General features: G+C 30.8%; 1 long non-coding RNA gene across 1 annotated transcript in view; it reads left to right on the top strand.

Moving 5' to 3' along the window:
* The window catches only part of LOC140435726 (uncharacterized), a 39,662-nt gene extending 28,410 nt beyond the window's left edge, over positions 1-11,252 (top strand). The window contains exons 2-3 of the long non-coding RNA XR_011950224.1: positions 3,156-3,269; positions 11,229-11,252. This is a non-coding gene — a long non-coding RNA (uncharacterized lncRNA). The remainder of the gene's footprint in view (positions 1-3,155; positions 3,270-11,228) is intronic.
* The last annotated feature ends 885 nt before the right edge of the window (positions 11,253-12,137 follow it).

Genomic DNA, 12,137 nt, shown 5'->3' with positions numbered 1-12,137 from the left:
CGCCAAGCCTCGGAAGAAAGATTAGTCAGATACAGTCAGAATAAAGAAAAAGAGTAATGTCATTAAAAAATAATAGAGCAAGTGGTCCTGAAACAGTAGATATCGAGCTTCTCAAATATGATACTGAAAAACTATTTATTTTGATCACAAAAATTGTTAATAAGTATATAAATGGATAGCCCGGTTCCAACCAATGGAAAGTGGAATACATCTCCTCAATACACAAAAAATACCCCAATAATTATCGTGGCATCTCAGTAACTAATACGGAAGGATATTAATATGGAAGGATATTAAGAGAACTTATAGAAGAAGAATACTGCAATTATCAGGAGAAGCAACAAAGTGGATTCAGGTCCAAGTAGATCTTGTATAGATAATGTGTTTTGCTTAAAGCAGTACATAGAAAAGATATGATATAGATTTTCAAATGACCTACGATACAGTGCCAATAACAAAACTTTGGGCCTAAAAAACTTATATAATGGATCAACATCTCAAATTAAAATAGGCAGCACCCTATCATACGGATTTGCTCTGATGAAAGGCTATTTCAAGGTTCCTGCATTTTTCCAACACTATTTAAAATATATATATATATATATATATATATATATATATATATATATATATATATATATATATATATATATATATATATATATATATATATATATAGCAAACGCATTACATATTTGGAAAAGAAACTACCATGGTATGGGAATAGAATTGAATAATACCTGCCTATATACACTACAATAATTGCAGATGATTAGGCCGTCGGTGATTAGCAAAACTGATAAAAATTGTCGTATTGACCTACATAACACTCAATTAGAACAAGTTCACAAATTGAGATACTTAGGAGTAGTACTAAAAGATAAGGGATCCATATATAGAAATAAAAACACGAATAGAACAGGCTATGAGCATGTACAATAAATGGAAACAAATTCATAGCAAAGCTCTTGCTGAAAACTGTAAATCTTTTATACATTTCGTACAGCTCAAAAAGATAGAAAAACGACAGTCGTTTTCGTTTAAGGCTACCAAAATGGGTGGCGATTTTTGTAGCTAACCACTGGAGAAGTGGAAATAGCAGAACACATTTGCGGACTTTGCGTGTATAAGGATTTTTCTAAGATTTCTGATTACCAGATTCTTCACTATACTGTTCACTACTCATTACACTACTGACTCCAGTGAGTAGTAAAGATGTATCCAAAGTGTATCCAAAATTATCATAATTATCACTATATCTAACAGACAAATCTTTTAAATTTTCTAGAATTCAAATTCAATCTGTTGCAAAATAATCAAATATAAGCTTTGGCATACTTAGTTTTTATTACAGTATTTTCTATATGCAAATGCTGAAAGCTTTTATTCCGAGTTTCTATTTATAGGGGGAGTCCAAGGATGGACTCAGGGTAAATATCAACATCGGATACGCCGATGATACGGTGTTGATTGCGGATTCCGACTTGGGTCTACAACGACTCGTCGACAGGACCAACTTGATCTGCGAACAAGTTGGTATGAAAATAAACAGTAAGAAAACCAAAGTGATGTCAATCCGAAAAAGAAAAAAAAAAACAAGATGTATCTCATCCTTGCACAATAAACGGGAACATTTTAGAACAATTTAACAAGTTCAAGTACCTGGAATGTTGGATCGATAGCAGCCTAAATCCTGATCTAAAAATAAGATCGAGAATAGAACAGGCCAGAAAATCTTTCGAACAAATCAAGAGACTGATATGTAATTCTCGAATAAAACTCGAATTTCGACTACGTTTATCAAAATGGTCGACTCTTCTCTATGTGATAAAAACGTGGACCCTTAAAACTACGGCAAATAAATTGGAGGTTTTTGAAATGTGGATCTACCGGAGAATCATCAAGATTTCATGGACATCGCATATCTCAATCGAAGAAGTGCTGCAGAGAATAGGAAGGAACGAGAACTTTTTAACACCCTAGTTCTAGAGAACCAAGAAATCAAAACACTCTAGAAAAACTTAGAAAAAAATATAAAAGAAGAAACCAACACGAAATGTTATAAAGAAATTTTCCATATCACATCATACAAAATATTATTAAGCATAGCAGACAGAATACAGAAACTTAAAAAAAAATCCAAGCAAAGTCAAACATCAAGATATGCTGACACATGCGGAAACTTCATAAAGTATTGGACTCAGATATAAAAAAAGTTGATCAACTTTTTACAAAATATATTGGAGTAGGAATCTGTTCCAGAACAATCGAAAGTGAGAACAGTACTGACAATACCAAATCAAGGAGATCACAAATTATATAAAAATACTGAGACAGCAATTTACTGAATATAGCATACAAATTAATAACAGAAAATGGAGAAAATAAAGAAGAGTTTACACAAAAAACAGTAAGAACATCAGTCTGGATTTACCGTATGGCGACACTAAATGCCAATTAATGCTTTAGACTTTAGAGATTTAGAAAGAATGAAAGATTAGGTAGACGAATGAATTATAAAGTGAAGTAATAAAGAGAAAAAATTCGGCAAATGGCGAAAAACGTATTATATTAATAATTTATGTACATACTTAATCCTTGGTTGGTTTTTGTTTTTTTCAGATGTCTTTGAAATAGAAAAAGCATTGTTTATAGTGACGTAGTCGGCTAGTTTTAATTAGCATATTACCTTCAATATTGGTCGGCTCCTGTCATGATGATCGTTTTATTTAAATTATTTTTTCTATCACATTTAAACAGCCCATTAAAAAGTAAAACAAAATATACCTCCCATATTATGACACTATTTGCGTACTGACTGATTGTTATAATTCCATTAGTTTGATGTGAGAGGACTGACTAAAGAATAATTAATTTTTATCGATCCAATCAACCATGACTTTTGTTTTAAGGTTAAGTTTAATAGTAAAATAGAACTGGCTTTGTCAGAACCTTCTGGAATAGACAGAAGAAATTGTTAAAAATAGTCTTCGAACATGTAGGAATTCATCTTTTCATAGTAATTTTTAGGTCAATTAGATTTAAAAATTAACCTACTATTTTACAAATCATTTCTTATGTACGTGTTTATAAGTGGTCGTTCTAAGCCTTTAAAGATATTTTTCGATTCTAGTCATAGAAGTTCTATATTTAAGGGGGAAGGATATTACTTATGTTCCCGATATTTCTACCATGTTTTAAGGAGGCACTCTAATCTAACCACTATCTGTATGGCTAAGATTTTTTGATTTGCATTCAGTTGAGTACATGTAAGTAAAATACCACGTTTGAATAACAGTTGTTTTACATGATAAAGAATTATCATGTGTTGGACATACATATTATATTATTTTTGCATAAACTTGCTTCTGCTTTAAAGATTATTTAAATTTTTGGTCTGTACAACACATCGTTTTATCGAAGGTCGTCTAACAGAAAGGTCATGATCGTTTGATGCATTTTACTTAAATTTAAACCAAAGATAACATAATTATTAAAACATTAGGTCAATATAAATTAACTTTTGACATATAATAAATATTGGCGAATTCTTTTCTATGAGCACATTTTTAGAAAATATTTGAAATAGGGCATATGTGTGTACTTTTGTAATCTTAACTTGCCTCCTATCTTCTAAGCCTTTATTCCAACAGTCAGCAACCAATTATAAACATTTATTTCTTTGGTAAATATGTTTAGAATATATTTAATCAAACCTAACGTTGAGCCACTAATACTTATTTGGGTATATCCTTTTCTTTTCTATCGACTATAAGTACTTGTTGTTGAGAATATTTATGTTTATCATTAAGAAGTATTCTATTAGATAAAAAGAATACGTTGTAGTCACATAGATCAATTTCATGTTGTATTCCAGAAAGGTACTTCTGTTTATTATGCCCTTTAGTTCCCTTTAAATTTATTCATTATTAAACGCAACAAACCTGTAGTCTTCTATAAGCACATAAAGCAATATCTTTGTTATACCCTCTCTTTTATATGAAGCTCTCACAGAATTAACAGTTTGTTTCTGTTTTCTGTCCAGGAATAGTTCTTCTGTAGACCCACATTTACCCACATTTACCAACCTGAGCTTATTCGTTGGAAGGGTAGCTTTCTTATCGCGGGCTACGGACGGAGCGGTGGATCTCGAAGACATGTGACAAAAAAAGACAAACGACTGAAACAATTGTAACGACCGATCGCGCGAACCACAGATTGTTTACCTATAGTTATACAATCATAATGTAGAATCAGTCTCCTCATTTCTCACTCACTCTCCTTTTCACGCTCACACACTACGTGGAGTAGTAAATGTTTACGTGCTGTCTTAAATGTTTATATATATATATATATATATATATATATATATATATATACATACATTTTATATATACATTCGGAGAACCGAATGCCAATTGCTTATATACTTCTTATATATGTTAAAGACATAACAGCCAGACTGGCAAGATTGTTCAAAGATAACACCAACTTAAAAATAGCCTTTAAAACCTCATTAACTTCAAGATCTATATTTTCTAAGATTAAAGATAAGAATGACATTAAGGATTGTTCTAACGTTGTCTACCAAATTCCATGTAACAACTATAATTTGGTATATGTGGGACAAACCTCACGCAGTTTAGGTAGTCGTTTAATTAGTCACCGGAGTGATAGCAGATTATATCCTGAAAGATCTTCTCTTGCGGAACATGTTAACAAAGAACATCATAAAATGAATTATGAATCGGTCAGAGTTTTAGCTACAGAGACCAACTATACTAAAAGACTGTTCTTAGAAATGGCATTCATTTCTCAGAATGTCAATGCAATGAACAAAAGGAGTGATATAAATCAATTAAGCACTATTTACTCCTACCAATTATATTGGGATAACCTTTCTCTATTCCAATGATGTCTCAGCAAATGATTCATTGTAATGTTCCAACTTTCAGCCTATCTTAAAGTATTTAGTATACAATTTTGGTTTTTTAACTTCAAACAACTTTCTGGTAAATTTTGATGTGTATTCTATCAGTAGTAGTACTTCATAAGAAAAAGAAAACATAAATGAAGAAGTGGTGTCATTTGCAATGTCCAGAAATGACATCATCGAGTTAGAATCTATGGAGAAGCTATGAGCATATTACCGTGTGTATTAAAAACGGCGTCAGTAGGTGTGCCTAACGATCATACCAATATGGCGGTGGGGTCAGGGCCTGACTCAATAATATTAAAACTACTATACAAATATGACTAGTTATTCAGAAGATTTAATCATAATCTAAAAAAGTGCAATACATTTTTAATAAACTATGATTTATTTATCCCGCGGTAAACACTAAAAACACGACATATTATACATAAAGATAAATTAATACAGTCAAATAACAAGTTGTATCTGAAAGAGAACAAGATAATAGAATTTATATAATAATATAAATAATATTTCAAAGGGTAAAATAAATATACGGTATGAAATAAAAGAAATACGTTCGTTTTACAACTTATATATTTTTCGATAACTACAAATTAACTGAGACTTAAAAATTTAGTTCAATTAATAAAGTTGGAAAGGATATTATTAAAAAAACAAAATTGAATATCTGCCGAATATCACAATGGAAATACTGTGTAGAAATAAAAATAATTATGTTGCAGTAGTTAATAAGACATTTTAAGGTATTTAGGATTAAAATATTTGAGTATTCTCAAGAATAGCACGATCTATCTTACTTATAAGATTTTTTATGAATACTATTAATTTATTTTCTGAAGTACAAGCCATTACTTTGTTTGTATATTTATATACTAACCTGTGGAACGTTATTCCCGAAGATTTTTTATTAACATTGCTTTTGCTACTTCAACTACGTTGAGAACAAGAAACTATTATTATGCACTATCACAATATAATATTACAGTTTTTATAAAAGTATTATAAAACTAAAAATATTCGAAAAACAACAAACGTAAACAATCATACACGATCTGTCAAAACGATCATAACAATATGACCGAAGCGAGGTCGTTTTTAGTCACGTGATGCCCTCTCTATAGATTCTAACTCGATGAATGACATTTACTCTTAACCTACGTGGCTTTTAAACTGTTTTTAATTGTGTTTTTCTTATGTGCCAGTGTATATAATAATTGGTCAATTTCGTCTTTTACGCCATGTATTTTTTAATATTTGACTCAATCAATGAGTGGTGCGTAAAATTGTCACCACATCAACGAAAGACAAATCTCAATACCGTAAGTTAAAAAAAACCTTTACACCTTTTATATATTTTTCGAGAATGCTTTACTAACAGTCGCACTTTATTTCAGTTTTTCCTGATGATGAAAATAAACATTTTCGAAAGCTTGAAACTTAGTTAAAAGAGTACACTTATGTCACCACTGCGTATCCCAATATACCTCAAAGCTCTTTATATATATATATATATATATATATATATATATATATATATATATATATATATGTATATATATATATATATATATGTATATATATATATATATATATATATATATATATATATATATATATTGGTAAAATCATTTTTTTACTATTATTTTTAGGAATATATCTTTTTTATTGACTATTCCTTTTAATTGAGTAATTTGATACTTCTGGACATAGTTGTTGGTGTCTATCTTTATTTTCATTCTACTGTTGATTTGTTATTTTGTTCTTTATAGAAATTATGTTAGTTCTTATCCAAAAGCTCAGTTATCATTTATTTTATTTGTTATTTTTTATTAGGATTCAGTTTTGTACTGTATGTTTTCTGCGTATTGTAATTTTTTTTCTATTATTTGTTATGTTGATTGTCCCACTGTACTTTTGATACTTTCTTTTATTGTACCATTTTTTAGATATGATAAATCCTAGTTATTTGAATTTGTTCGCTTCTTTTAACTCTTGTGCGTATTCTATTTTTAAATTGGCATTCCTTCTTGAGCTACCATCAGATATTTCTGGGGTACATGGGGTAAAAAACGTCTCTTAAAACACTATTGTACCTGACCGGTTTGAAATTTATCTTTATTAAAAATTCTGTTTGCCTTTATCGCATTTCTCAAGAATATTTGAACTTAAATATTACTATGACGTAAATTGGTACCACTCTTTCATTGTTAGTTTTGGAGATATCAAATATTGTTTGATTAAATTATTATTAACCAGTTTTTCATTTTGCAATCAAAATATTAGGGTCATATTTTATCATTTTTGCATTAAAAATGGCTCTGAGTAGTTGATGTAACAGTTTTCGTATCACAGAGGTAAGTGAAACTCCATTTACCTCATTTAAAACATTTTTGTCGTGTCTAAATTTTTTAAAACAAATAGGGTATTGTCATGGAATATTTTTTATATGTCGTATTCTGACTTCTATCGTATATTTCTAGTACCTTGATTATGCGATTTGACCACAATAATCTATAAAACTTAATTTTGCATATATACTAGTTCGCAGATATTGTCGATGTTGGAATTTTAGTCAATGTTGTTCATTTACTCCAATTCTAAGAACACATGTGCTCATAAAACCAATCTAGTTCTCTCTCCAATCAATATATTATGTATTACTGAATAAGTGCAGTCTTGGTCAGTTCTGTTAGTTAAAGGTTGAAATATTCCTTCCTCTTTAACTCCTCTCTGCTCTATCCACTCTTTCATCATGATCCATCTTCTATAGTCATGTTTTCCAATTTACACATCTATATTATATTATTTATTTGTTGCTATCAGTTTTTTTCGAGTGATGTGACCAGAAAATTTCCATTTAAGTTTGCTCTCTAACGTTTATTTAGATCAAAATTTCACTGTGAGATTATTATTACACAAAATGTATAAAGTTTTTAATTATTTCTTAATGCAAGACATGTTCTGGAATTTTTATCTAACTTTAAAGGATGTCATAGCAAATGAAGTTATAAAGAATGTTATTATCAATTATATGATAAACTATGCCCAAATCTGAACTCATAAAAGTTGTTCTCTACAGTTAAAGATTAAAATAAATGCACCCGTATGCACATTTATATTTTATTCTAAATAATATTGAATAATATTGTATATTTTCATCAAAATTGTAATAAAAATGATACTAGAACTGTTACATCATAGATCGATTATAAATTGTATCAAATTGTATAAAATTTTATGGGCTGGATTGATAATTAATTTTTTTGATTTAACGTGTACACTCAACAAGGTCTTGAAATTTGTAAGCACTCTAATTACGAACAAATAAACAACTATTATTATAATATCATTTCAGTAATTTTCGATAATTTTCAATAATCATCATTCTCTTTACTTTGTATTAACGATGGTGAAGGAAATTGAAATGGAGAAAGCAACTGTAGGATCATTTGTAAATACAGCGGTAAAAAAAGTATTGAGCCATAGAAGTTGCTGAAAGAAAGTTAAAGATCGCCTACCACTTCCCTTTGGTCAACAGAAAATCTGGAATGCATCTATCAGCTTCTTATCAGCATACAGAAAATTGGAAAAATCAAGGTTTTTACGAGTGTGTGGCGGTCTTAGCAGCTAAGATATTGACATATCAAGCAGGAAGGCACGAGTTCGATCCTCGACATCCACAAAGGTATTTTTAATTTCTAAAAATTATACGAACCGTCACTGTGCTTCGGAGGCACGTAAAGCTCTCCCGTATACGCAAGTGGTCGTTTTCATATGAGGGGCGCTTTCGCGTCTAAAAATTCTAAAAGAAAACCTTAGCCAGAATAACACACGAACTTTTTAGTTTTTTTTCTTACGGGTCTGATTTTAATGTCGACAGTTATTTCACGACTTTTCCAGATATTCGTTAATTTACCCATAACGTTTACAATTTCTGATCTCCATTTTATTTCTCCAGTGTACTCTCTGAAATGAGTTATCAAGGAAACTAGGTACAAAAATGGGTCGCCAACTATGATGTAATTGATTTCTGATAGAGGACTTTTATTGTTGTTAGATCTTTCTATTATCGTGTTCCTTTTTTTTCTATATTTATTTTAAAACCCACCGTTGTATTGATTTTTTCGGTCTTTTTTAACATTGATTAATTTTTTTGAGTTCGGAGTTTTGGAGCAAGTGCAGTTGTACAGTATAGCCCAAAATAAACAGTACTGAACTTGTAATTATTTTATTGTTTTAAAAAATACATATTGCCACTTTATAACATGTTCTAAATGAGCTCCTCCTCTCTCAAGACAGACTGCATACCGATATTCTAGATTTCTCGCAATGTTATGGAATAAAGGTTGTCTTAAGTCCGCGAATAAGGTTCTAACGGCATTCTTTAACTCACTGATGGTTTGTGGTGCCCCTTTAAAAACGGCAGTTTTAGCCATGCCCCAAATGTATGCGTTTGGAGATGTTAAGTCTGGAGAATGTGCAGGATAGGGGAAGTCAGTAAATTGTGAAATAAATTTGTTTGGAAAATGTCCCCGAAGAAATTGACGAACTGCGACAGCAGTATGGTAAGGTGGAAAAATCCATCCTGCTGGAAAAATTGGTCTCGAAATGCCAAATTACGTGCAGGATAAAATTGACGTAGATCAGGGATCTATGTACCTCTGTTGATTAAGTGTAACTTGCCCACCATTTTCTTCGATAAAGTATGGACAAATGATTCCGTGTCCCGAAACTACACACCAGACTCACTTTTGCGCTATGTAAAGGAACTTCTTGAACTTCATCTGGTCTGGCAAAGCCCAGATATCGATTTGTGCGACGATTTACATGGCCTGACAAATAAAAATGAGCTTTGTCTGAAAACCATACATTTTCAAAAATTCAGGATTTTCATACTGTAATGCAAGAATTCTGGCACAATATTCCACTCTACTGTGATAATCCCTGAGATGTAATTGTTGATGTACCTGAATCACATATGAAAATGCACCCAGCTCCTTCAGGATTCTTTGCAAGGAAGTTCGTTTTAAGTCAAGATGAAACGCTGTTCTTGTCTGGCTGGCTTTCGGATTTTCCAAGATTCACTCAAAAACACGTTCATGGTTATCGTTGTTGTTAACTGTCCTAGGATTCCTTGAGTTTCCTTTTCGTTGGCACAATACATTACCCGTATTTCTAAACTTTTCAACAACCTTTACAATTACAAGAAACACGTTCTCCTCTGTACTTACCACAATTTTTAACAATTACGCCTTAATAATTAATTGTTAAAGGATTACTTGACAGGTCTATACTAGTTAATTTGAATATGACAGCGCGCACAAAGAGACATCTATGTTTCAGTTTCAGTACTGTTTATTTTGGGCAATACTGCATATTATCTGCATATCTCAAGTTACGTATCTTCATTCTGATGATAGTGATTTTTCCGTTACATCTTTCGATAGCCTTTTGTATTTTTCATTTACAATATACGTTGATTAAAATGGGATTCAGTGTACAACCTTTTCTCCCATCGTTGGTGATCTTAATCATGGAATTCTTTACTATTTGCAAGTACAGTGATTAATTTCTTCTTTACTCTCATCAGTCAATACCCACCACAAAACCTCTCGAGGTACTCTGTAATATGCTTTAATATGACCAACGAATACCATATGAACCTTTGAGCCTTCGTTGATATTTAATAAAAGCTGATCTATCACATAGAATAGTTTCAATGACTAAATAAATGCGTACCATATACATATTTTCGTAGATTGTGCTAAATATATTCAAGAATAATACATACACTCATTACCGGACAATATAAAAGAAGTTTTAGAATTAATTTAATTATCTAATGGATATTATTAGTATTGTAGACAATTTGTGTCTAATTAACGTATTGTCCTCCCGCTAAAAGTTTCAGGAAGAAATCGCGTCGAAATATAAAATTCAAAGTAGTAGTTTTTATTCATGTTCCCAAAGAAGAGATTTAACAAATAAATACGTTTTGAACACTGTCAAAAATTTCTCGAAATTGTCTAAACGTTGTACAATATTCCTATTAAGGTGATTAATAAAATAAATTATATATACACTATATTATTCTTTAAGAATGTGATGATAAATGATAACAAACATAAATAATTTTCTTTAAAAACGAAATTATTGACCACACTGTATATTTATAATTACAAATCATTACTCCTCTTCGAGACGATTGCACTTAAGTTCTCCGACATATATATTCCCCGAACGCATTTGCACGAAATAATAGGTAGTTAATGTACCTTTTTTGTTTCAGATAAAATACCAAAGATGTCAACAGAGTTGAAGACGATTTCTACGAGAGTCATTACAAAACTAAAAATGGAAGAAACACAGCCAAGACTGACCAGATCATCGTCGTTAGATAAAATAAAAAAGTTCAACACATTCATCTGTTCCCAACAGTACTACATGTTGCCAGCTCTACTTAATTGGCTAAAATCTTCACAAACCAACTTACAAGCATCAACCGAGAGCACGATATATTTCCTAAGGGCGTTGATTCTTAACACTTTCTTTAAGTTCTACCTGCTGTTCTTCAGGAAGCAACAATTCAGCGTGGAAAAGATTAAAATTGTCGCGAAGAAAGCCATCGCAGTTGTGATATCGAATTTTTTTGAGACGTTTTCAAAATGTTTCGAACCAACTTTTCTACTTATGGCCGGTGTCTACTTTGGTTGCTTTATCATATGCATGCAGTTACTATTTACTATTTATTTAATTTATTTACTGTTTTTACCACATGGATTCCTATTTCTTATGGGCTGTATGATGAGTATTCAGTATCTCTGCTACAAGACTATGATACCTACTAGACCTGTTAAAAAGGGAAATACATTAAAGTGATTTTAGGTTATTTTGAAGACTTTTTCCACTTACATTAAGTGACCGTAATATAGATGGTTTTTAATTTTATAGAGATTCTGACATGTGGACTTTGTAGTTAATTAGGAAAACTATGTTTTTTGTACAATAAAAAAATTTAATATACAAAGTTGTTCGAGCTTACTTTCTATAATATATTATAAGGAATACATCTAGTTTTATATTGATGTAAATGTTTATTCTGAAGCTATTTTCTTGTGGCATCTTAATGCAATTACTATTTTCGTTGGGTTTAAGCCACAATATAAGTTTAAAATAAGTTTATTTTTAACGTTTCAAT

The sequence above is a fragment of the Diabrotica undecimpunctata genome, chromosome 3, assembly GCF_040954645.1.
Source record: "Diabrotica undecimpunctata isolate CICGRU chromosome 3, icDiaUnde3, whole genome shotgun sequence".
NCBI lineage: Eukaryota > Metazoa > Arthropoda > Insecta > Coleoptera > Chrysomelidae > Diabrotica > Diabrotica undecimpunctata.
The sequence above is the reverse complement of the archived record's forward strand: the minus strand, read 5'-3'. Positions and strand labels throughout refer to the sequence as shown.